This window comes from Pholcus phalangioides, unplaced genomic scaffold, assembly GCF_987345545.1.
Source record: "Pholcus phalangioides strain wild (caught in Gottingen) unplaced genomic scaffold, Ppha-v1.0 ptg000015l_1, whole genome shotgun sequence".
Taxonomy (NCBI): domain Eukaryota; kingdom Metazoa; phylum Arthropoda; class Arachnida; order Araneae; family Pholcidae; genus Pholcus; species Pholcus phalangioides.
The window spans coordinates 83,821,096-83,846,751 of record NW_028301608.1 but is presented as its reverse complement, the minus strand read 5'-3'; the positions used below and the strand labels follow the sequence as shown (position 1 = coordinate 83,846,751).

The window sequence follows — 25,656 nt, the reverse complement described above, 5'->3', positions numbered from 1 at the left end:
CAAGCAATTTTGACGATTTACTTGTTATATTTGAATCTTTAACGGGTGTTCCAGAAGACCCATGTCCGTAAGGGCAGTGGCCGATATCGCACCAGGAGGCACCAGGATCTTCGATAGCCACCCCCCCCCCGCTATAGTGAATTTATATAAATAAAGAAAACATGACAAGAATCGCTTTGGGATAGAGCCCTGCCAGCCCCATCCTTGTAAGGGCCGTGGCCGAGATAATAGTGATATTTTTGCAGTATAAAGAACCCTCTTAAGGATGATAAAAGGAGTAATTACAACTCCCCACCCCAGAAGAGAAAATCCTGCCCATGCTACTGATTGTGATGGCTGTAAAACATCACTTAAGACAAAACAAAAGGAAAAAAAAAACTACATTTCAGATTTTGTAATGAGTTGAGCCTCAAAGAAATCGGAATTCGAGTAGCCTTTTGTGACATGACAATAAGGCGTTAACAAACGACTTGGATTAATAAGGTTATCGGATGCAATGGGGGGGGGGGAGATACTGTAGTTATTAACCAAAACACACACGCATACACAACATGCACCAAAAAAAAACTTGAAACTTTCACTGACAAATGCACAAGAGGAAAATAATGGAAACAAAACGTTCTAAGTAGGCTACCAGTGAGTTGCAGCAGCAGTTATTTCATAATCTTTCACTCAAAAAAAAAAAACTTGAAGCTTCTAAGGTCATACAAACGTTGGAGAGAGAGAGAGAGAGAGAGAGAGAGAGCGAGCGAGCAACAGCAACAAAAAAAAAAACGTTGCATTTTGTTGGTTTCTTGCAAACGTCCTCATTCGATCCCGTTCTAGCGTTTCTTTCCTCTCACCATCAACAGCTAGAAGTATGCTGGAAAACACGGACTGTTATCGCTGGTTGGACTCCGAGTCACGACTAATCCTAGTTACACTTACTTAATAAGAGAGAAAGAGAGAAGATCGAAAAACGTGCAGCGTAAGTGAAGCCTGAGAGAACTAGACACATTGCAAAAAGAGAAGCGAATCGTGAAAGCAGATATGCAAGGGGAAAAAAAAACGCTACGTGCTTGTAGAAGAACGCACTCATTCGTCCTAATTTTCTTTCAGAGACATTTGCATTTATCTGTACGTCTTGAAGTAAAAAAAAAAAATCATGAGAAAAGAAATGAAGCGATTATAACCGTTAGCTCCTGGAAATGGCAACGTGCACATTCCTTCTCAAAAGAAAAATTGGCAAGAAAGGGTTAAAATGGCGATTTTTTTTTTTTTTTCCAGAGGAATGTCCAAACGAGGCCATGACGTTCCGCCAAATCGACTGCTTTCAAATATATTGGGGTGAAAAAATGCTACAATACACCAGCATTATTCAAATTTAGAAAAAGATGTACTCTCCACTTGTTAATACAAGATATACAGTATGTATTAACAAGTGGAGAGTACATCTTTCTCTAAATATATGTCGCCATCTGGTGACCTGATGTCATTTACGAGACATTTCTAGCTAATTGCTGTCACCGGCCAAACTCGGTTTTAACGACATCAAAGATTCCACGAAATTTCGTCGTTGTAATCGAGGTGTCGTTACAACAGAACTTGAAGATTTCAAGACCTTTTTCAACGAAAAATATAATCACTATTGCATGAAAAGTTTTTATTTGTTTATGATAAGAATGACCAATTCGATCGGGATTCAATTAATACAGAACATAACCGATTCTCGCCAAACATGGTTGCCAAATGCCGACGAAATTAGCAAATATTGTTTTATAAAAATGACCCTTGGCGAGAAAAACAATAGTTGTAAGTCGGCTAAAATATATTTCACGGAAAAAAAAAGAACTTTGCAAATACAGTGTCCCACAATCAACTGACGGTTTTCAAAAAAACTGTGACAGGCATTAAAGTAATTCTTGCGGAATATAAATGTGCGATGCCAGGAGTTTCAGGTACGTCATTCATGTTGCAAGGGGTTGCACAGTTATTCAAATGAAAAAAATATATACATTTTATATGGACACCCTGTGCCCGAAAACTCAATTAGAAAGTTTTTTGCCCTGTCTCTCCTGAGGCAAACAAAAAAAAAATTTCCACGTTTCAAAGTACAATATTCGCAGAAATATCTGAATTCAAAAATTGGAGAAAAGTTGGGAAAGAAACGTTGTCCGTTAGTTTTTTTTGCTGTTCCTTCTGAACTTTCCTCCGATTTTTGAATTCGAATATCTCAGCGAATATTGCACTTGGAAACGCGGAAATTTTTTTGTTAGCCTCAGGAGGGACAAGGAAGCAACTTTCTAACTGGGCATATAATGTTTTTTTTTAAAATTTAATAACTATACATCCCCTTGCAACGTGAATGACGTATCTGACTCCGCACATTTATATTCCGAAAGAATGACTTACCTGCCACCGTTTTCTTGCTTGAAAACCGTCAACCAATTTGTGGGACACCCTGTATGTGAGATTAATATTTGTAATCATATTCATTTTAGCCCTTTCAGACCACCCTGGTGCCACAACTGCGTCGGTTGCTTTTTTCCACTTTAGAATGTTTTCTTTTGATCTCAGGGAGTTAATCCCTGACTTGAAGGATTGTGTACGTTTTGAGTTAGAAATGCGATGAATATGAACTTTGAGGAGGGATTTCATCAGAGGGCAGCACTTGAAGTTGAACTTTCGGAAAGTTTTTAAGATGGCATCCAGGAGAAACCGCCTCTAGAGGAAAATTGTGATTTATTGCATAAAATTTATCTATAAAATTCTGGAAAAAAATCGTATGTGAAGATGAATATATCCTGCATCGTCTTGGCTGAAAAAAAAATTGATCGAAATGAATTATTTCGTCACAAAAAAAGGAAAAATTGAAGAAAAGAAAATTGAAAAAATAATGATTTCATATGACATTTATGTTTCTAATGAATTTTGCAAGTATCAAAAATGCAAAAAGAAAAAAAAATCGTGAAAATTCCAGGAAGTGAATGCTCGGGTCTGAAAGGGGAAAACATAATTTATAAATTACACAAATTACCATCATTCCTGGTTTCAAACTTATTTTTTAACTGGAAATTAAAGCAACAGACGAACATTCCCTGGAAGTGATCAGCACTAATCTTACGAATTTCTTGGAAAAACATCATTGAAACAGAAACAAAAGCGACAGAAGTTTTTATATCCCGAGGTGGTTGCTTTTCATCGACTCTTAAGAAAGGTTAATTAACATTATTCTCTATGGCAGTGTTTCCCCCAACCTTTTTTGTGCCATCGCCCCCAAACGCAATCTAACCCATAGGATCCTATGCTATACCCGTAGCTTCTACCGTTCCCCATGGAACATTCCATAGCCCCACCCCCCCCCCAGGGGGCGTTAACGCCCACGTTGGGAATCACTACTCTACGGCAAAGAGCAGAGGTCTTCAACCTTTTTCTAAACGCGAGCACTGCCTGTACCAATCATCAAAAAGAAGAGCACCATTACGGCAAGTTTGACATACTTCATGTCTTGAGTGCAGTTGTACAAAAGATGTTTAATTGGAACATTGAACATGCGCTCGCGAGCACAAAATCGTACACAAGCGTTGAGCACTCTAGGTGCTTCAGGGAGCAACGGGTTGAAGATGCCTTGCATAGAGTCTACGGGAATCAGTCGAACAGCCTAGTATTGACGTTATAGCCAAGGTGTCGTTGTAATCGCGTTTGACCGGTTTACATCTGCTATAAATAGTGATAAATTTAAATTTCTCATTTCGATTGATGTGCGTGACATTTTGAGCATTCTTTATTTTTTATAGAGGTATAAGCGTACAGTATAGTACCACGGATAGAATCTTAAGAGATACGGGCATCCGATCGCGCACGACAGTGTCATCCAAATCGTTACCAGAGTGAACTGTGTTCGTTCCGCTTCGAAATTCAAGTTCGATGACGCCATATTTAAGTCGATAAGACAAACGGTTTCGAGAGTATTGTGTCAAGTATCGTAATCAAGATTCTGGGAACGATCGATTCGAGAGTTTTAGCAAAAAAAGAAGGGGGGTGGGGGAAGTATCTCTCGTATCTTTCAATTTCGGTTCACAATTCGTAGGTTTCGTTCACTTTTCGGAGAAAGATTCGCAAACTTTTCCCGAGAAACTGCTGTTTTTTTTTCACCGATTCGTCATGCGATACATAACTATTTGAATATTTTCGAGACAAAAAAGAAGGGGAAAAAATGACGTCTAATTCAAGTATTACGTCAGCATCGAGGGGGGAGGGAGGGTTTCGGATTTGCTGACTTTTGATGGCGAGGGGGGAGGGGGGGTTTGAAGTTTGCTTACGTCATCAACCACCCTTTTTGAAGATATGAAATATTCTAAGATCCTGACGAAATTTTGCTGACAAGAGGGGAGGGGGGTCAGTGTTTTGCTGACCTTTGCTGACAGGGGGGGGGGTCAAAAATGGCTAAAAATCTGCTTACGTAATACTTGAATGGCCCCTTATTTATAATAACAATAGAGAGTGCGGAAGAGAAGTCCTGAGTACATTTTAAAAATTATTAACAAATCAACCAATTGGCACAAAAAGGTGCGGTTTGCACCTTAAATACTTATCATGGCTTTTTTTCTTCTTTCCTTTTTTTGATAAATTTAAAAAAACAATCAAATTTCCCTCACGGGTGGCACTGTAAAGTGAAAAACTCGACATAACATGCAACACAAATAGTGCTAAATAACTATATATATGGCAATTCGCGTTCCTTCATACAGTAACATTACTATATTTCAACATGAGAGCACCCTTTCAACCGTTTATATGTAGCCCGAGCTAAAACTGACGCTCATATTGAAATGTGACAGTTTTACGTAACGGAAATTATAATAAACATCAGTTATGCACTATTTGTGTTGAATTTTATGTGTAATGCCGAGTTTTTCGTTTTACAACGCCACTTGGGAGTAAAATTTCAACTTTTTTAAACATTTATCAAAAAAAAACAACAACAACAAAAAAAACGCTAGGCCATGATAAGTATCTTGGTGTATACCACACCTTTTTATGTCAATTGGTTGATTTGTTGTTGGTTTTTAAAATGTGTCTCCACCCGGTACTTTGAACGACCTTATAAAAGAATATTTAAGAAAAAACAAATTCAATTACTTATCACACACACACACACACACAAATACGCCTTATCCATGAACATATTGTGATAACGTTATCAGTATTTCCTTATTGATCTCAATTGCGAAAACTACATTATCATTAATGGAATTTTATCAATGATATTTTTGAACGATATTGATAAAAAGGAATGAGGAAGCCATCTCTATCTCTCTCTAATCCTAGATCCTACATCACAAGCCTAGTTTCATAGATCTTATATCACCATCCAATTTCTTTGATTATTTCCGTTATTAGATCAATTATTAAATGTCATTAACTTTGCCAATTTCATACGGTTGTTTGATAACACGTTTCGCGAAACTCGACGGTTATTTCGGCTTCTGTAAATCCGGGTTCTAATTCTTTCATGTATTACCGAAAAAAAAGAAGTTGTAATATAAATTATACATATATTTTTTCTGGTATTTGAACAGCTTAATTTTTTTTCTCGTTCTCTCGATGCGAGTTTCTTTCTTTTTCTTCTATTAAATATTCTATTTTCGAAGTACCATTCGGTGCAATGGTGTAGAAGAGATGCCATTTTTCTTGTAAACGGACCTCTTCCTTATGACCAGTTGTCACGCTTCACACCCGCCGTGGAATGTGCACTATTTATATGTATATATATTTTTTAATATACAGTATTATTCTGTATTTTTTCGCATTTTTCTTTTCTTTTCTTGTTGTGAGGAGCGAAAAGAAAGAAAAAAAAAAGTGTCTACAAATGGTTTTCGAACCGTTCGACCGTTTGATGATAAATTGAATTCGGTCTTATTATCGCGGGATAAGTTAATAGATATGCGTCACAATATACGTGATCGGACAAAGCTTGTTAGTAATGGTTCAATGTATTAGGTTCGATATACAGTACGACTTGGTTAATTCAAATTTTAGATAAGTTTTCGAACTCCCCTTGAGTTTTTCTATCAAATTTAATGTTAAAATTTCTTGTTTAATTCAATTTTTTTTTACTGTTTTGGATAATTCGAAGTTTGAGGGAAAAAATTATGATTTTTGTACTAGCAAATTTAGTTCGGAACAATTCCACAAGCAGTCAGACGTTGCTTTTATCGACGAGGTTGTTAAACAACAAATTTTTAAAGACATACATAGAAGTTTGAAAAAATTCTGTTTTTCTCTCCTCTTTCTTAGTGCATGGAGAATGTGTACCACTTAATGCCGATTATGTTATTCAATCTTTGAATCAAGGAGTACCATTCGAAATCTGAATCGTTTTATCGTCATTAAGAGTATGGAAAGTATCGGGAAGTACAAAACTTGTAATATATGTTCAATGAAAGTATATTTCCTTGTTAGCATTAGAATGTACTTCCGTAAATCAGGCTTCAAGCATGGTCAAGAAATTCTGCAGTGATGCTAATTTTAGAATAGTGGGGTGATTCAGCAGCTAAGATACATGTATTGTAATTAAACATTATTATAAAATTTGCGAAACAGTTCCGTTACTGGTGATAAAATTTCGATAATTGATAACTATTATCCTATACGAATGGTGGTGATTAAGTAGTAATTTGCAGTAATTTTACAAATCCAGGAGAGATAAATTGGATGATTCGAACTTTTTCAAATGACTTTAAACTTCGCATTAACCAAGTTCGAACTGTATATACTATGTAGTATTTATTCTTTCTCTTCTCCTCTGAAAATGTAATTCTTCCAAAATATGGAGCAGCGTGTCTCACTCGCTCTGTGAACCCTAGGTAAGGTACTTGAAACAATTCGATGGATCGCTTTTGTCCCGTATTACGGGACATTCCTGTACTCATTTGGTTAATTCCCCCCCCCCCGTTTTTTTTCAACGATGCTCATTTGAATATGTAATATTTGATGAAATCGTGAATGAAAAAAAAACCAGCGCTTTCATAAAACAAATTATATGGTAATTATGGATACGTGAATACAAGATATACGGAAGACTGGATGTTGTGAAGATATTTATAATTTGAGATGATAATTTTTTAAGGAAGGAAAAAACTTTTCTCTGCCTCTACCGGGAGTCGAACCCGGGTCCCTCGATTGCCGGACGAGTGCTCTGACCACTAAGCTACAGAGGAGATAGAGATTATTAAAAAATTAAAAATTAAATTATTAAAAATCTCAAATTATAAATATCTTCACAACATCCAGTCTTCCGTATATCTTGTATTAACAAGTGGAGAGCGACATTCATGTCATATATATAGCCCTCTGGTGGCTCGTCGTCCATGAGCTATTAGCTGATCGGTTTCACCGTCCATTGCACGGTTCCGTTTGGCATATATACGCTCTAGCGAAGGAAAATCTCTATCTCCTCTGTAGCTTAGTGGTCAGAGCACTCGTCCGGCAATCGAGGGACCCGGGTTCGACTCCCGGTAGAGGCAGAGAAAAGTTTTTTCCTTCCTTAAAAAATTATCATCTCAAATTATAAATATCTTCACAACATCCAGTCTTCCGTATATCTTGTATTAACAAGTGGAGAGCGACATTCATGTCATACGTGAATACATATTCATCTTACAAATCTGTTGGTTTCGATGTTTTTTTCGCAATTTTTCAGCAATTTAAATAGAAATTAGTGATTTTTCTCCGATTTGTGGCAACGTTTTTTGGTAAAAATTGGCAGCGTTGTGTGGTTGTGTAGGCATCGGACTGAACTCTCATCATGAGCATCCAGGTTCGAACCCCTTGGCGGTAAGTGGTGATTGGCTAAATTGGTCTTTTGCGGTTTTCCAACTTTGGGGCTCGGTCTCCCATTTAAAATACATTGATTGAATATCAACCCTTTCAGCGCCATTTATTTAAGTCACTTATTTTAGCATTCAGAAGCCCAGATATTTTGTAAAGGTGATTTCTCAATGGGACACTTTTCTCCCCATACCCCCGAGTTTGTACCTGCTGAAAATTAGAAGAAAGCCTACCTCTGAAAAAAAAAAGGAATTTTTTTAAAAGGGTTTAGTGATTCTTCTGTGCCGCTTAAAGGGTTAAAGTTAAACTGCTAATACTGGACTACCCTTTTACATTGATTTTCTAAAAATCTCATAATGCAGAAAGTTTGAGAAAATACATAAGAGTGATTTCGAAGCGTATTTACTAAAGCCTTACTTGCTTCATTTGTGGGGACCATTACAGATTTTGTAGAGAGGGGGGAGGAAATTTCGCAACGGGCCCCCCGAAGGGCTTACCTTTAGTTTTGCAAGTAGCCTCCCCCCCCCGCATTGCTGCACAGAATTTTAGAAATCGCATCTCAAATTCCATGGAAAAGGAGTAAGGATGTTGAGGAGAATATTTTCTACGACTACAGTTTCATGTTCTCTTTCAGTGCTCAGAAAGTAAAACTGGATTTGTTAGACTTACATTGGATTTTCCTAGTCTTACAAATATTGTACCTATATCTTATAGTCAATTCTTCTTCGAATGTCTTGATTATTTTCCGAATGGCCGACCAGAGACAGTTCGAATCTCTCTTATAAAATGGCCTTTAATCTATATTTGAATGCTAATAATTTCGCCGTTCAGCGAGAACGAAAGGGAAAAAAAGAGTGTGGTAATTGAGATTAACATTCCGATGTAATTTAATTCTGATATTATCCAAGAGATTATCGACATCTTATATAAACTCGAGAAAAGTGACGCGCAAATGTTTTTAAGTGCTCTCGATCCATTTCAAAATGATTCGATTGAATTGTTTCGTTTAATGGTGATGGCCGTTTTCTTCTTCATTTCTTAAACAACAGAATACTGTAAATTACCCGCTTAGTTTATAAGCTTGACATTACGATTAATAGAGAGTGAGATTAGGTGCAATGATTAGTGCTCGTAACTATGGGAGGATAAAGGATTAAGTTTTATTTTCAAACACTTTTATTTCCTATTAAAGCAGGGGTCTTTAACCTTTTTGATTCTCGAGCACCGTGTATGCCCTTCCCCAAAAGAAGAGAACCTATATGGCAACTCTGACTCATGCTTAATGATAATAAACAACTTTAACGGGCAATACGGATTCGAGTATGGAATTGAACTCAAACATTTCGCACTACTCGCGAGTCCTATATAAAGCAAAGGTGGTGCTCGCAGACAAGTTCATGGTACCTTCATGCTTTCAACTGGTTGATCATAATTGCTATATATTTGTGTCGGTGTTAAATAGAACTTAATTACTAGAAGTATATAATTATTTTTTCTAAATATGGAAGTAAAAATATTTTAACTGTGGACATATTCGCATCGGGAAACTAGAATTCTTGCTTGAGAAATTCCGGGAAGTACAGTTACTGTTTACAGGCAGTTGTTCTACCAATTACCATGTAAAAAAAAACAGTGGGTTTTAATGCACATATGTGTGTTGAAAAGAAATTATACAATTGAAATACCCAGTTTTATTGGAAAGTTTTAGCACAAACTGGCAAAAAATATGTGAATGTATTAGATGTATGTGTAGAACAGGGATTCTCAGCCATTTGTGTTCCACGAACACAAAGGTGCCCGATGAGCAGGGGCGGCTTAAGCGAGGGTGTAAGGGCATCGCTCTTTTGAATCATATCTCGACAACGGGAACGTTGAGAAAATAGACAGGGCCTGTAATACCAGAAACAAGAATGTAAGCTATCGGAGCGGCTCGAGACAAAAATGTGTACCCGTGCGGGACCTATTTTTTGCGCCTCCTGCCTATTGCCCCCACCCCATAGCTCCTACATCGTGCGTCAGGGCCCTTAGGCTGCAATCTTTCGCTTAACCCAAGCCAGATATGCCATGGGCGAACAGAAACCTTTTCTTTGATTTTTTTTCCGCCAATGAACGTTTTTCATCCATTCACCTCGAATTTAGCACCCATTTCGAACGGCGCCCCATGCTTCCGCAATGGGTCGCATGGCCAAGCACCACCCCTGTATTCTATCTATCACAAGGGGCAAGTGTGCATTTTGGTTCCTTCACCCATGGCCTCCACAAGGGCACCCCTAGCTCTGGGCCCCGAGACAATTGTCGTAACTTTTTGCTTCTTCACGATATAAATTAACTACAGAAAGTCCCGTGAGAAGTTTGACTGAGGAGTTCACAAAAGAACCCAGCCGAGGGCCCTGCTCTAGGATGGGGGGGGGGGGTTGCCATGCCCTCACCCAGAATTTATCCAGAATAAGTCCTGAAGGTAAAAAAACGAAACTAAAGATTATGAACGCCTATTCTTTTTTCTAATAATAAAATCACTTAAAATAATCACTCAAAATATATTAATCTTCTCTTAATATTTATAAACACAAGAAAGAAAACAATCGCGACGATAAAGGTACGTGAAAGCAACAATGTCGACGTGTATTCATCGAATACACGTCATATAATTGAGATTTCTATTCAAATAATTGTAGGAAATTTGAACTCATCTCGGATTTAGAATGCATTGAATATAAGAGGCCCCCCCACGCTTAGATTTTGTGTATGTGTGTGTGCGCAACTATAGCATTATAAGAATGAAGTTTGATTTGGCAGCATCACGCTCTAATAAACTGCGTGAGCCGTAAAGTGTATCATCATCATCATCATCATCATCCATCCCCTAGAGATACGTCTTTGTCGCGAGGGATTTCAGCCCCCATGGCGTTGTTACATATCTCTCTCTCTCTCTCTCTCATCCATCGAATACGTATCATAAGAACAATCGATATCGACAATCATCGTCTCAGCGGGTCTCACAAACGGGGTCGTCGACAACAACCCTTTATTTATATATTTATTTATGTTACTTCTTACGTGAACGTCTTGGGAAAACAAAAGAAATCCTCTTTTTGATGATAATGGATGTTATACTCTCGTGTCTGTATGTACTGCTAGTTTTATTGGAATTTAAACACAATGGGACAAGAAGACACCAGTCGGATAACGGAGACCACGGGGCTGTGATGATGATGGTGATGTCTTGTCTCTAAGAAACTAAAAATGCTTGATTAACGAAAAAAAGCTTCTTTTTTTTTATCTTCACGAAACTAAAATCTCTAGTTATCGAAGATTTAGAAATTTCCCATCTTACAAGCCTAAAAATATTCTGAGGAACGAAGAATTACAAATTTCCTATCTTCACGAAACTAAACATTCTTAACATCCAAAAAATTAAAAATTTTCTATCTCTTAAAGAATCTAAAAATTCTCAACCATAAAAGAATTATCTATCTTTTTTCACGAAAATAGGCATTTTCAACATCCAAGAGTTAAAAATTCCCTGTTTTCACGAAATTAAACATTCTGATTAACGAAGAATTAGAAATTTCCCATCTTCACGAAACTGAGAATTCTCAACATATAAGAATTAGAAATATCCTTATCTTACAAAACTGAAAATTCTGACGAACGAAGAAGAAAAATTTCCTATCCTACGAAACTAAAAGTTCTGATTAACGAAGAATTAGAAGTTTTCTATCTTCATGGAAAAATTAAAAATTACCAACATCCAAGAATTAGACATTTCCTATCTTTACTTAATTTTTGTATAAAGTTCTTTTTGTAACGGTTAAAAAAATGTTCTCTTATTACGGGATAACACCTAATATTAAATCATTTACATTAAAAAATCCTTAAAGAAAACAATTGAATTCGAATGTTATTGTCTATTCCAGGCGTTCTTAAACTGTGCGCCCCCAATCTTTTCCAGGGGCACCGCGGTAAGGCGACTGTGACAATGCTTTTTCGACGAGATGCTTTGTTAAACTGCTCTGGGGAGCCGCGAACAAGCGTTGATTAGGGAGGAAAGGTGCGCCGCTGGTGGAAAAAGTTTAAGAACCCCTGGTCTATTTGGTTCTTGAATGAAAATAACAATCGGCTAATACGAAGCTGGACGAAAAATTCTACGAAAGATTATACGAAAAAACTTAGTAATCAATAATTAAAATATTTATAATATTATAAATATTAAAAATAATAAGTAACATTAAAAATAATTCATTATCTCATCTACGAAAAAATATATACACAAGTGGATTATTTACCGGAAATTCTTGGTCGTTTTAAATCGGTAATTAGTTTTTTTGAAAACAGAATTAATTGTGATTAATTACATTCCTTGAATCGCACGCTCCAGAAATTATTTTAAAAGAAATAATAATCCCTTCAATTTAAAAAAACAGAAGAAAAGAATTAATGATTTATCGAAAACGCGGAACTAATATTTCGTGTTTCGACATTTTGATTATTTTTCAGGGGAAAAAACCAATTATTCATAATTGAATTTTTGATATTTTTTCCTTCAAATTATGGAAAAAATATTATGTCAAATACAATAGAACCAGGCAAATTTTAGCAGCTGGATAAAGTAGTCCGCAATATCGTAATAAATTATAGTTCTAGATTTAGATATTACGAGATACGTACACTTTCCCATGTTCAGACTGACATGAGTTCGGAATTCTTTTTTCTTGTGAGTCCGAACTTTATTTCAATTACATAAAAAAGTTTTAGGTGCCAATGCAAATTTTTCAGCAGTCGTGCGACCTGACGCCACGGAGTTATCAAGCCCTACTGTGTAATAAAATTTCAGATCAGGAAAAAATTGGCCCTATTAGTTAGATGGCTTATTACAGAAGTGTCCCTTGGACATGAATAAATTTAAGCCTACTAATTTTACATCTTTAGAATCTGACCTGACTAAAGTTTCCATAGTGTCAGAAGAAATAAAATCCTAGATCTGAGTAATTCTTTTCCCGTTGTGTATTTCTGTAAAGAGACCACCTTGGTAGGCATTGTACAGGGTGATTCAAAACTCAACCTAAATTTTAGGGAAAGTAGAGAACAGAATCACAGAGGAATGTATCACTTTTTTTTGTGTGCGTAACTGTGGATGGTAAGAACTTTGATCACTTATTGTGATCACACGCATTATTGGCTTGTTATTTCTGCATCTTCGTTTATCCTCCAGCTGATCAGGTTGGGGTTTCCGGTCATACATTCCTATGCGGTTCAATTTTGTTTTTGTGTTTTCTACCTCCGCTAAAAGTTCGTACGTTGAGTTTTGAATCCCCCTGTATATGCTGATGTTTTCCATTAAAATTCTCTTTTCTCAAAACTGAGCTTTTTGTCAGATAAGGACCTTTTTTTTTTCACACACCACTTTTTCAAATGTCTTAAAACTTTGTGCGTCTCTCAACACTAAGGTGTTACAGACTGACTTTAACGCGAGGATTTCGTATTAGAATGATTTAAAGAAATTTTATGGCACAGAGTGCGAATAACTTTCAGTGATTTTTGAAAAAGCTTCACATGTTGTTGAAGTTAAAATTCGACAGAAAAATAACCTACAGTTAAAATCCTAAATGCTGTATAAAAAACTGTATACTGTATAAACGTTAAACTGTATAAAAATATTCATAGTATTTGGAAAAAAAATTTAATGTACCGATTTTCGCCATAGGGGAGTGAGCACGGGGAGCCAAGATCGTGCACCAACCCCCGTATCATTTTTAATATTAAGCTCTGAAAAAAAGTAACTATGAGTCAGATACAAAATTCTATAGTTGACTTGGAATCATATATATACGAATTAAATTTCTTTGAGAAAATTCTACAGCTATCCTGGATTTCAGAAGGGTTCCTAGGAAAGGATTTTAGGTGCGTCTCTTTCAAATTTATAAATGTTTCTAATAAAAAAAAAATCATTCTTGGCATGTAAGCTACGTCAGGTTTTTCCCTTGCAGGGACCCGTTCTGCAATTTTTTTCCCCAGCGAAATGTAGAAGATTTGAAGTTACCAATGTATAGTATCGTTTCCCAAAGTGGGTGATATCGTCCCTTAGTGGGCAATAGAACAGATTGCAGGGAGTGATAAAATCTACAAATCTACAGATACATGAGTTCCTGAGGGTTAGTTCAGTAGAGGACGATGGGAACGACTTTTTTGGAGGAGGGGGCGATGTGACAGAAAAGTTTGAAAGACTGGTGTACAATAAAGCTTGACATATTCCATGCACCAGGTCATTATGGTGATTATAAAATTGGGATTGATACCACAAATTTTCTATATGTGGTTACAAAAAATATCAGGACAACACTAAATTTTTGGGATTCATATCAGCGTATCTATCATGGAATAGAGTTCGCTATGTACTGGAAAAGTTGAAAGAAATATAATTTTTTTATCTGTTTTGCTCTGAAAAAAAAAATGGCTCCTAAAAGTTTTTCTGGTGCCTAGAACTTTTTGTGATTTGTCAAGCCCCGGTGTACAGCATTATAGCACTACGATGCCGTTCGTGCCAAATGTCATACGTCTGAATTCTTAACTTTTTTTATGCCACTAAAAGCTTCTTCACATGCGTTTCCAGGTTCTGTAAAAAAAAATGTCATGTTTCTAACCAATAGACAGAAACATGCGATAAGAAGCATTTAGTGGCGTAAAAACAAAAACTGAGAATTTTGAAAAATGATATTTTGCGTGAACGACAATGACTAGAAACATCACTCGATAACACAGTGCATACAGTTTAAAACTATACACAATTCTTTTTATGGTGGGTGCAATTTTAAATTAAACTCCCCACGAGATTAAATTTAAATTTATACAGACTCACCTGTCTTTTTACCAGCCTTAAACTGCAAATTATATTCGTCTTCCCACGATCACATTATTTTCCACGAAATCAGTAGTTCCAAGATTGCTGCAACCGGAGACTAAACGTATGTCGATGTAATCCTTCATTTGTTCGAACTTGGGACCGTTACACGATCGAATCGACTTTGGGGAAATCGTGCTCAACTACATACACACCATAATATCATCCAATGTTAATCCATCACTTGAAGTTACATGCGTCGATTCAGAACAAGAAGAAACAAACTACACATAGTCCAGTTGCAAGACTCCATTTAAAACGGTACGTCCAAGGGTATCATCGATGGCTTCCGCATATCACTAGGAATTGTTGAAGGAATCTCTCTCTCTCTCTATGAAAAAAAAAACGATGATGATTTCCCTCCACACAAGAAAAAAAGGTAATGGATGGGAAGTTATACTACACAGAAGAAAAAAAAAAGCCACAAAAAAGGAGCGAGTGAAGCCCTATCTGGTCTGGAACAGGTCTTTAGGAAGGGGCAAGGGAAGAGAAATCGTCAAAGTGCGATCGTATATGTATGTAATGTTCTCTGGTATAACAACGAGAGAGAGAGAGAGAGAGAGCCAGCACACAGCCAGCTGGTTAGGTCTTGGCACTGGCACTTTACGTACGCACACGGTTCGCAGCCAGCCGAGACTTGCTTCATCCACCATCAACAGAAAAGGTCGCTCTCTTCGCTTAGCCCCTCGAGGATCAAGCAAGTCAGACTGGTATGTACGAGAAAAAAAAGAAAAATATCGGGATCTCGTTCTGCTCACCTACAAGTCGACCATGCGTGTGTGTGTGTGTTCGTACATGTATAAAAAAAAAGTCTAATACTACTACCAACCACTAGTTCTGCTCGATACCTGTTTCTTTGCTGATCGACCTCGCGGCTGGCGGAATGTTGTTGGTTCTTTGGAAGCAAAGAAAAAAGATCTCTTTCGTCATCATGTGAGAGAGAGAAAAGAAAATGATAATATATGCGTGAGATGTGTCTTACTACACACACACACACACACACAGAACAACAGATTGGCGCACGCTCTCGGTTCTGTCGCTCGATCTGAAGCAAAGACGATTTACTGCTCTTATATAATAATTATTGTTACCTTCTTCCATCGTTATCGAACACAAATACGTCTGAGGTCATATCACTTGACTACGAGGCTGCTGTGGTTCGTGAACTATTGGACCCTCATGGCTCAGAGGTCCTAACTTGGGCAAGAGAGAAAGAAGTGTGTGGTCACACCAAGCCGCGAAGTATTGGGGGACCCCATGAAATCCGATCAGAATCAATTGACTCTATATTTTTAATAAAACTGTTTAAAAGAGTTTACTTGATATTTCTATGGATGAATGCAGCAAAACCTCGCTACAAGGACTCTCGTTATTGCGATAAACCCCACTATTATGATATTTTTTCTAATTATATTTGAAATTGCCTATAGTTTAATGTTAATTTTGTTTTCTCTTGTTTTAATACATAAAATTATTACTCTTTTTTTGTCATTAATTAATGTATTTATAGTTTTCTGTTATGAATTGTTACATAATTTCATTATAACAATTTTTACCTATACAAACATTTTTATTGTAACGACCAATACGGAACTTAAGTTCCTTTGGTCGTCTTGTTTTTGTATTCAAATTTTGTGTTTCTCTTGTAGTAAACTGCCAATTATTATTATTATTATTAAAAACTCCTCTCGATACAACGATATGCTTCACTATGATAAACGCTTTCTATATTTTTTGAGGAGATTTCGAAACTGCTACAACGATATTTTTTATATTTCGCTCAAAATCACCTTCAGTGTGTGTGTGTGTACGGTATTTTAAAATTTCTCAAAAATTTTTCTTCTTTCGAGAGTATCTAACAACATCGGCATTTTGTACTATCTACCCTTTGAAAGTGTAAATGGAGTTACCGTGAAACTACTTTCCGTGTAGTACACAAAAGTATTGTGCCAGAAACTAACTTAAATGGTGAAACAACTAACTGAATTTTATTCATCAACTAAGTTCAATCAATTTAAATTTTTTTTTCTGTGAATAAACACTAATAATTGTATTTTACAGTGATGCTAACACCGTCAGTTCAGAAGAAATGCCAACAACAGTATAAATTTCACCGCCTCTCGATATAACGATAATTTCTCTTCAACGATATTTTTTCTTGGTCCATAGAGCATCGTTATATCGAGGTTTCAGTATATTCTCAAAAATCTGAGTCTTACGCACTCCTCATTATCAAACACACGTATAGATAGGATCTCTCGAGGTAAGAATTTTTGATGGGCTTCCCAGCCCACTTTGTGTGATCCGCTTTCAAACCAGCTAAATTCATTAAAACACCGGAATTTTTAAAAATGCTTAAAAGGTAGCTTCAAAGTGCAAGAAGAGAAAAAAAGATGTGTCAAAGAATGAGGATGGGATTTTAAAAATTCACCTTTTTCTCTCAAAGACGTACAAGAAAAGCCTTCAGAGACCATCCAATAGAAAGCCAAGTCATGTCATACGAATACGAAGATATCTTTGCGCATGTAAATATGTGAACTATCTGGAACAATACAAGATTCATCGAAAGACTGGTTATTTGTGGAGATAAAGATTACAAGGAAGGAAATTCATCACTGCCCCCACGGGGACTCGAACCCCGGTTTCTCGCTTGCCGGACGAGTGCTCTACCATCTAAGCTATGGAAGCAGATAGAATACTTCAACCTTGGAACGTATATATATGTTGAAAGGCACCGTACATGGACGGCGTCAACAATCAACTAATAGCTCGTGAATGACAAAGGCCAACCAGATGGCCATATGCATATTCTATATGTACCTGGAACAATTCAAGTTTCCAATCACTGACCAATTTCCCCTCAAATCAGAGACTTTTTAAAGAGTATTTTATATAAAAAGAGGAATTATTAAACTATACCAAATCGGACATCACATAAATCCGGACTGGACAAATCCCAAGCGCCAGGTCGCCATGGCGACTAAAAAGTTGGCATTTGCACCTAAAATTTTGTTTGTATAGTTACTAAATTAATAATTGCAGGCTGAAAGCAGCACAAAATGTTTGAAATTTATAGCAGCATATCTGCCAACATAAAAGAGGGTCACTACATTATTTTGGACATTTTTCCTCGGGTAAAAATTTTTTGCTCAAAAATCTTTTCTGGAGCCAAGATTTTTTTTTTGGCGATTTGTCCTGCCCAGTCATAAATGATGTTTTACTATAAAAAAGGGTCTCCCAATCTACATTGTTTTCGATTCGACCGCCCGAAAAACGGTGTAACAGCGGTGAAACACCAACTCACGGTAAATAAGTGCGCACGAGTAGCAGCAATGTAGGAAGAACTATGACGAACATAGAAGAAAACATTCTTATCATCTCGTATAAGGTTGTTAAAAAACGACCACGACGTTTATACTGCCCACGTACATTTCGCTGCCAGTTCACCGACCGTCAGTTGTATAATCAAGTAGGTCCGCCGCCCAATTCCGAGTGGTTTTAATCAGTCCAAAATCCTCGTTCCGATTTCCGGATCCAGTAAAATAATAACATTAAAAAACATTACGCGAGGCTTCTTTTGCACTAAAATTTAAACTTTCACTGCTATCCAGAAAAACCAAGCATCAGATATGATTAGAGATGATTGTTTTTCCTATTTATGAAATAGGTGCGGTAAATGCAAAATTTGCCATTTTTGATAACTAAATGCGAAAATTTGATTTTTACCACAAATTTCGATGATTAACACTTTTGGAAGAGTAAAAATAAGTACAGTGGATCCCGCTTATTCTGTTTTCTCACTTAGTACGGCTTATTTTCGTGGTCTCTCTCTCAACTATTACTAATACTCATTAAGATTTCTTGCTTACAACGTTTATTTCCAGATGTTTTTTTTGGAAACGTTATAAGAGGGGGATAGACTGTAATTATTTTGCTGAGCAATTGAATTCTAGAACTTTCAACTAGTTACAGTGGCTTAATACTTGGTCTCATGATTAAACTATAAAAAAAAATTTGTGTCGTAAGTTAATTTTTGCAAATAAAATGCCAAATTTTTCGCTTGAAAAATATTTTTGCAAAATTTTGATTTGAAAAATTTTGTCAAATGAATGCAAAATTTCTGGTTTGAAAAATATTTTTGCTAATAAATACAAATTTATTTATTAGAATTTTTTCTTTGCGAATGAATGCAAAATTTCTGGTTTGAAAAATATTTTTGCGGATGAACGTAAAATTTTCTATCAAAAAAAAATTTTTTTGCGAATATGAATGCAAATTCTTAACTTGAAATTTTTTTTTTTTGCAAATAAATGTGAAATTTCCGAGAAATTTAAATTTTTCGGGCGAAATTTGGACGTATTTACGAAATTTGCGTATCTTGAAATTTGCGTCACGATACGTGACAGGTCATTGACTTTGGTTCGAGTCACCTCACAGGCAGCTAAAGCGATAGTCCCATGAAAAATATATTTTTGTAACGAAATTTTCTTTCCTCGCGAATTACCCTCAATTACCCTGATTCGTCAAATGAATGCAATAAATAAGAACAATTCCTTCGAAATTTTTTTTTCTTCTGAAAAAGCAATAATAATTAGAAAAATTCACATCGTTAAAATAAATAGAATTTTAACATGATCGATTTCTCGTACGAAAGGAAAAGATTCAGGAAAAAAGGTATTAATGGATAAATGGAAACAAACGCTCATTTATTTGCCCAATTTATCAGCTGGAACGTGGAAATTCGTCTGGACAGTAAACTAGACTCACATGTGATAATGACTGAATGCACGCGTTTCCTTTAAACCCAGTCAATGAGAATCCATAAGAATGTTTTTAGAAAGTGAGTTTTTTCGCCTGAATCTACAGATTTTAGAAAGAAGCAAAATCGCTTCTAATTTCCTGAATCGCAGACTTGTTGGATCTCAGGTTCTTGACCTACCAAGAGATTAAGTAATTAGTCATTCTCAAATTAATGGAGATTTTGTAATTATACAAATACAAATACAACGCCACAACAGGCAAACTGCCCAACAAGGTGGCTGACTTAAGAACATCATGGATCCCCGAGCCATTTTTTGGAGGCCCTACCTATTACTGCTACACCACACATGCACCCCGCCCACCCCCTCCCCCCGCGGAATCCCCCAACGAATCGGTACATGCGGGAATGTGCGTGTACGTGTAGTGAAACCTGACGTGAAGTTTTTTGTTTCTCTGTAATGCTTGTTATGTGTAGTGCTGCCGTCTGCCACCAGTTTTTCTAACTATGAGTGAAGTGTTATGATTGAATGATTTATCGTTGTAGGACTGTTGCTCTCTGTGGCGAGACTTTTTAACGGGGAGATCGACTCGCATTTGCGCCTTGAAGTTGGGAACCACAGAAAACCAACTTCAGACGACCACCACTGTGGGGTTCGAACCCGGATCCTCGCATCGCGAGTCCGTCACTATAATTAATAATGATATCGGTCATCATCATCAAAGCCCGGATGTTGGCATCTTCAACTTGTTACTCGCGAGCACCGCGGTTCTCGCTGAAGCACCCAGAGTGCTCGTTGCTCGTGTCCGATTTTGTGCTCGGAGGCCCTTGTGATCAAAGTTCCAATTAAACACCTTGTACAAACTGCGCTAAAGGATTGAACATCCTGATTTCATGCATTCGTATGGAAAACTTGCCGTAAGGGTGCTCATCTTTTGATGATGGATACAGGGCAGTGCTCGTGACTAGAAGACGGTTGAAGACCTCTGCTCTAGAAGATAGTAAAAAAGTAACTAAAAAACTCGAAAAAATGTCTTAAGTTGTCATCGACGAAAGTGCAAGGATTATCTCCGATCACTGATCTTTGTCATAACAGCACAGCTTGACTCAGCTCACAACGGAACAGCTTGGCTCGCTTCTTAACGGCTCAGTGCAGAGGTTTTTCTATCCAAAAATTCATTGTTTTTCCTTCAGAAAATAAGACCGCGACCTTGGCTCGTAAGAAAATCTCTGACCGGGCTGATATATAAGAGGTCTAATAATATCACGATTTTATTGTAGGTGCATTTGCGGTCTACAAAAGATATACCTATATAAAGGTGACCTTGTTACTGTTATTTTCGTATCTCATGTCGGCGGATAATGAAATACATGACAGAACAATCAAGTTCGAAGAAGCATTACGGCAGGTGATTTTTTTTCCGGAGGGAAGATCCATTTCTTTCTTTATTTTTACGTCATTTACCACAGTGTGGGTAGAGTATGGTACCGTCTGTGTGATGTGATTCCCGATTTCATCATTACCTCATCACGGAATTTTAAAACGAAAAAAGAAATATATGTATATATATAACGCAAATTATGTAAATGGGATACATACAATATACGCCTGTTGTCGGTGTAATTAGACGCGAGAAAGTATCGCCCACACGATTCCCAGTGTGATTACACACACACAAACAGATCGTATTAGTATTTTGAATAGATGATATTCGTGCTGAAGAAGCCACAATTGTTACGCCATTGGGCAGGTGCGGAAAAAGACACGAGCGAGGCCTTGGCCGTGAACTTAAAAAAAAAAGAATATTGGAAATTTTCCAGTTTCCGACATTTCACTTGCACCGCGACATTGTGGAGTATTTATGAGTATCCGTGAATGAACTTCTGGGTGTACGAAACAGTTACGTTTCAGGACCAGCAACACCCCTTGTATTAGCAATATTATTGAAAAGAAGAACTATAATGAATGCACGTAAAAATAATAGAGTCCTCTGCGAGAGAGAAAATGGCCAATTTTTAGACCAATTTGCCTTTTTTGCCAATTTAGACTTTAGGCAAATTTGCTTCTCTAGACGTATTCTCTCTCCCGTAAAGAGTACCCTATTCTCAACAATGCAGCATACCCTCCACTACACGCAACCGGGCCCCTAAGCTAGAGTTTTTGTCGGGACTGTTAGACCAATTTTTTCATGGACCCCCCCAAACTATAGCTAACTAATAGTGTGAAAAAAACTAAAAATTACAAATATTGTCCCGTGCCTCAGGGCTGGAGACCTGTTGGGCCCACCCTTGGAGGAGACGGGGGAGGGCGTATGCTCTTCTCAGCTGCCATTTTGTTATAAATCAGATCTAGCTGCATGATGATGAGCTCAGAGCTGAATATTTGTTACAATCGACCAAATGATCGAACAAAACATTAAAACGAATCCGAAAATTCTCTTATAAATACAGTGCTTCAATATACAGTAGGCTTACTATTGGATTTTCGTTAGGGTCGCCCAAACTTGGGTAGCAGGATCTTATGAGATGGGTCTTACAAATCCATATTCAATTCGGTTATCGATCTATTTGTTGCACCACTGGCTTCTGGGATAATTTTGGTGGCCTGCGGCGGGGGTTCTCTCTTTTCTTGATCCATTACTGAATGATAATACTCAAAAAGGCATAATATTGGTACAGAATGCACAGGAATGCTGAAAAATATGTTTACCTGCACAAAAATACGAACAAACTAAAAAAAAATGAATGAAGATTCGTGATTGACGAGACTTTGAAATTTGTGTGCTAATGAAAATATTTTCAAAGTCAAAGAAAATCATTCCCAAAATGAATGAGAAAACTAATCGAGAAATATGCCGACAGCAGTAATTGAAAGTAAATAACACAGTAATTCCAAAATCAATAAAAGTTCAGAATTTATACAAATACAAATACAACGCCACAACAGGCAAATTGCCCAACGAGGTGGCTGACTTAAGAACATCATGGATCCCCGAGCCATTTTCTTTTTTTGGAGGCCCTACCTACTACTGCTACACCACACATGCACCCCGCCCACACCCCCACACCCCCGCGGAACCCCCAACGAATCGGTATATGCGGGAATGTGCGTGTACGTGTAGTGAAACCTGACGTGAAGTTTTTTGTTTCTCTGTAATGCTTGTTATGTGTGAAAGAAATAATTTCAGAATAGGTGCAAACTTTCAATGATTTCGGACCCCTGTTTGACACGAGGCCCTGGCCCTGTTGGACCACTCGTTCAGACACCACTGACTAGTTTCAAAGATTCCAAAAAAAAAAGAACATTCTACAATCGTCATTCTGATCTGTACGTGCAGAATAGAGCCAAATCTTGCCTCCGATTCGCCAATCTCAAAATTGACGCAAAATGTGGATCAAATCCCGAACGTAAAAAAAAAAGGTCAACGCATGAGGTAAAGAAAGCACTTATATATGTATTAATATTTACGTAAATATATGAAATTACGGGAAATATATATATCAGAGAGAGTAGAAAAGGACGATTTTCCGCGTGTGCTATTTTTCCTCGCAGATGCAAATCGTCTCAAACGCTCTCGAATACCTCCGAGCACGAATTTCGGAGCAAAAGAGAGAATCTTCCATGATATAAGTGTATTGTTCTTATTCTTCATCGACTTCTTTTAAGATTTTTTTGTTTTTGTTTTTTTGGGTTAAAAAGGAGACGTTTTACTACAGTAAAGTATATTACGGATAGCCCCGAGCGGTGTTGCTGTTATTATTTCTGTGTGGCATTCGCGTAATCGCATTCGAGTGAATAAATTATTAACAGTTGTTGTTGTTGTGGCGTCGTTTTCGGTGATGTTCGATGTTGACGGAGAATAAATAAGAGAGAGGTCATCGAAACAAAATTATCATAATTTTAAGGAAAAATTATTATACATTAAACGCGAAAATGTATCTTCGTTTTAGTGGGTTTCCCCCGTTCATTAATTACATTCATAGACCTTGATGAAAAACACCACGTCATTGAGATTTCTTATCCACGTAAAAGAAAGAGACATTTTATAAAACAGCAATCGAACAATTATGGACTTGCTTAATCATTGGCGTATGCAAGTCCCCCCGCTTTGAGGCAAGATTATAGTGTTATTTTGCAGGGAAAAAAGAAACACCCCCTATCAAAAAAAAAAAAAAGTGAAAATTCTCCCCCTCCTCCCTCCCACAAAATCTTGCGTACATGCGTATCGTAATTACTTATTAATATATTAATAATATAATATAGTAATTAATTCTGTGGCGTTTGGTCAGATCATGATATCTCCAAAAAATGTCTTTTTGATCTAGTAGTAGGTCTTGTTAATTATAACTAATTAGAAGTGAGATAAATGCACAAATACGTGCGTACGGCTAAACAACATTCTGACGTATGATATTTTCATTTGCATTTGTGTGTATGATTTATTTCTGATTTTTAAATGACAATGAAAATGCTATATCTCCAAAATGTGATTTTGGAGTTATCATGTTCTGACCAAACACCACAGAATTATTCGATCGTAATTACGATCTTAATTTCGATACATTGAAATTTGAATCGAATGAACATGAAATATTTTAAAAGTTTGTGAATGCCGTCACTTCATTGCGGTAAATTCGTTAACTTTTAAAATATTTCATTGAAGACTGTCGCCAGTCCGAATTGTTTGGTGTGACTCCCAAGGACGTCACTCCAGCCGGGAATATTGATGTTCGCCAGCCCTATTGTTTTCCAACCTGTGGTAGGCCTATGCCTGAGCCCCGAGATTAATAATTTAATTCATTTTACTTATTTTTTATCTTTCTTTTTTTTTATCATTTTTGCTTACTTATTTTTTTCCCCCTTTATTTATTCTCTCATCATTTTTGTTTACTTTTTGTCACATTTTTGTTTACTTTTTGTCACATTTTTGTTTACTTATTTTTCATATTGTTGTTTGCTTATTCTTTATCATTTTTATTTACTTATTTTTTTTTTATCATTTTTAATTATTTATATTTTTATTATTTTTATGATTTTTATATATAGATTATTTTTTGAAAGCATTTTAAACGTATCTGCTCATTTGCAATGTACGTTTTCTTCTTTGGATTCCGACTTTCATCCTCCAAAACATATTTGTCACTGTAAAAGTCTAAACACTTGTAAATACTAGCTTATATCGACAGAAATTAGGATCTACCTAACTGGTAAAAACACGGAATCGAAATGTTTATACGCATCATTGTTATTCGCTATAGTGGGCTCTGTCATTCATAGAAACCAACTAGTAATTTTTTTTTTAAATAATTAATGATATTAATGGATAATAAATATTTAGAATTAAATAGTGATAAGTCAATGATGATTTATCTAGAACAGACTTGTAAAAATCCGAGCTGGCTAGCAATCGTCGGTACAACATAATGACCAATCGGTGAACAACTCATTGATTGGTTTTTGTAAATTAATTTCGTAAAAGCCCAAAATAAAAAAATCACGCGCATTTTTCGGACTTTTACCAGTTTGCTGTGGTAAAGTTTAACCGGTGAAAATTAAAATTTACCGGTATGTTATCGTAACATATAGAAGACATCGGGCTCAAGAAGATATCGAAAAGAAGGCTCAAAAGTGCATGTTCGAGACTCCCCAGGCTCGTTCAGAAGACGAATGAAGTGTATATATGTAATATATAATATATATCTAAAAATGCGAACTCAATATTTCAAAAACCAAGAATTCAATTCAATTTTTAAAATTATTAATGTGGTGGAAAACCCCACTAAATTTCCGCATTTCTGCAGTAAAATGTACAATTTTAACACTGATTTCTATGAAAGTAATGCTGATGAGGATTATGACTTTTATTCAAAAAGCCTCATAACTAGGAGGATTGAAAAAGTGACAAAAACCATCATAAAAGGCATAAATTATTATACATATATACTGGCAGCATTAAAGAAGTGACAAACCATTGTAAAGGCATATACACGTTTGAAACGCATAGCTAGGGAACCACGGTTACAAAATAAGCATTCAAAAAGAGATTGTTGAGGCCCAGAAACTATTGTTGCCCGAAAGTTTTTTTTTGCTCGTTTCGGGCATTTGAACAGCTCTGACAAACTTTAAAAGCAGCCTATCATTCAAGTCGGGTCCCATTTGGTATACATGCAAATTTGGCGATGATCG

The 25,656-nt window shown here is 36.5% G+C and overlaps 1 protein-coding gene across 2 annotated transcripts in view; it reads right to left on the bottom strand.

The window, feature by feature from the left end:
• The window catches only part of LOC149076871 (uncharacterized), a 175,400-nt gene that overhangs the window by 102,694 nt on the left and 47,050 nt on the right, over positions 1-25,656 (bottom strand). Inside the window, exon 1 of one of the 2 annotated variants that reach the window (XM_089244596.1) lies at positions 14,669-15,564. The exons of the other annotated variant lie outside the window; for it this stretch is intronic. The gene's annotated coding sequence lies outside the window, so the exon portion shown is untranslated. Of the gene's footprint in view, positions 1-14,668; positions 15,565-25,656 lie in introns of those variants that run through there. 2 annotated transcript variants of the gene reach the window in all.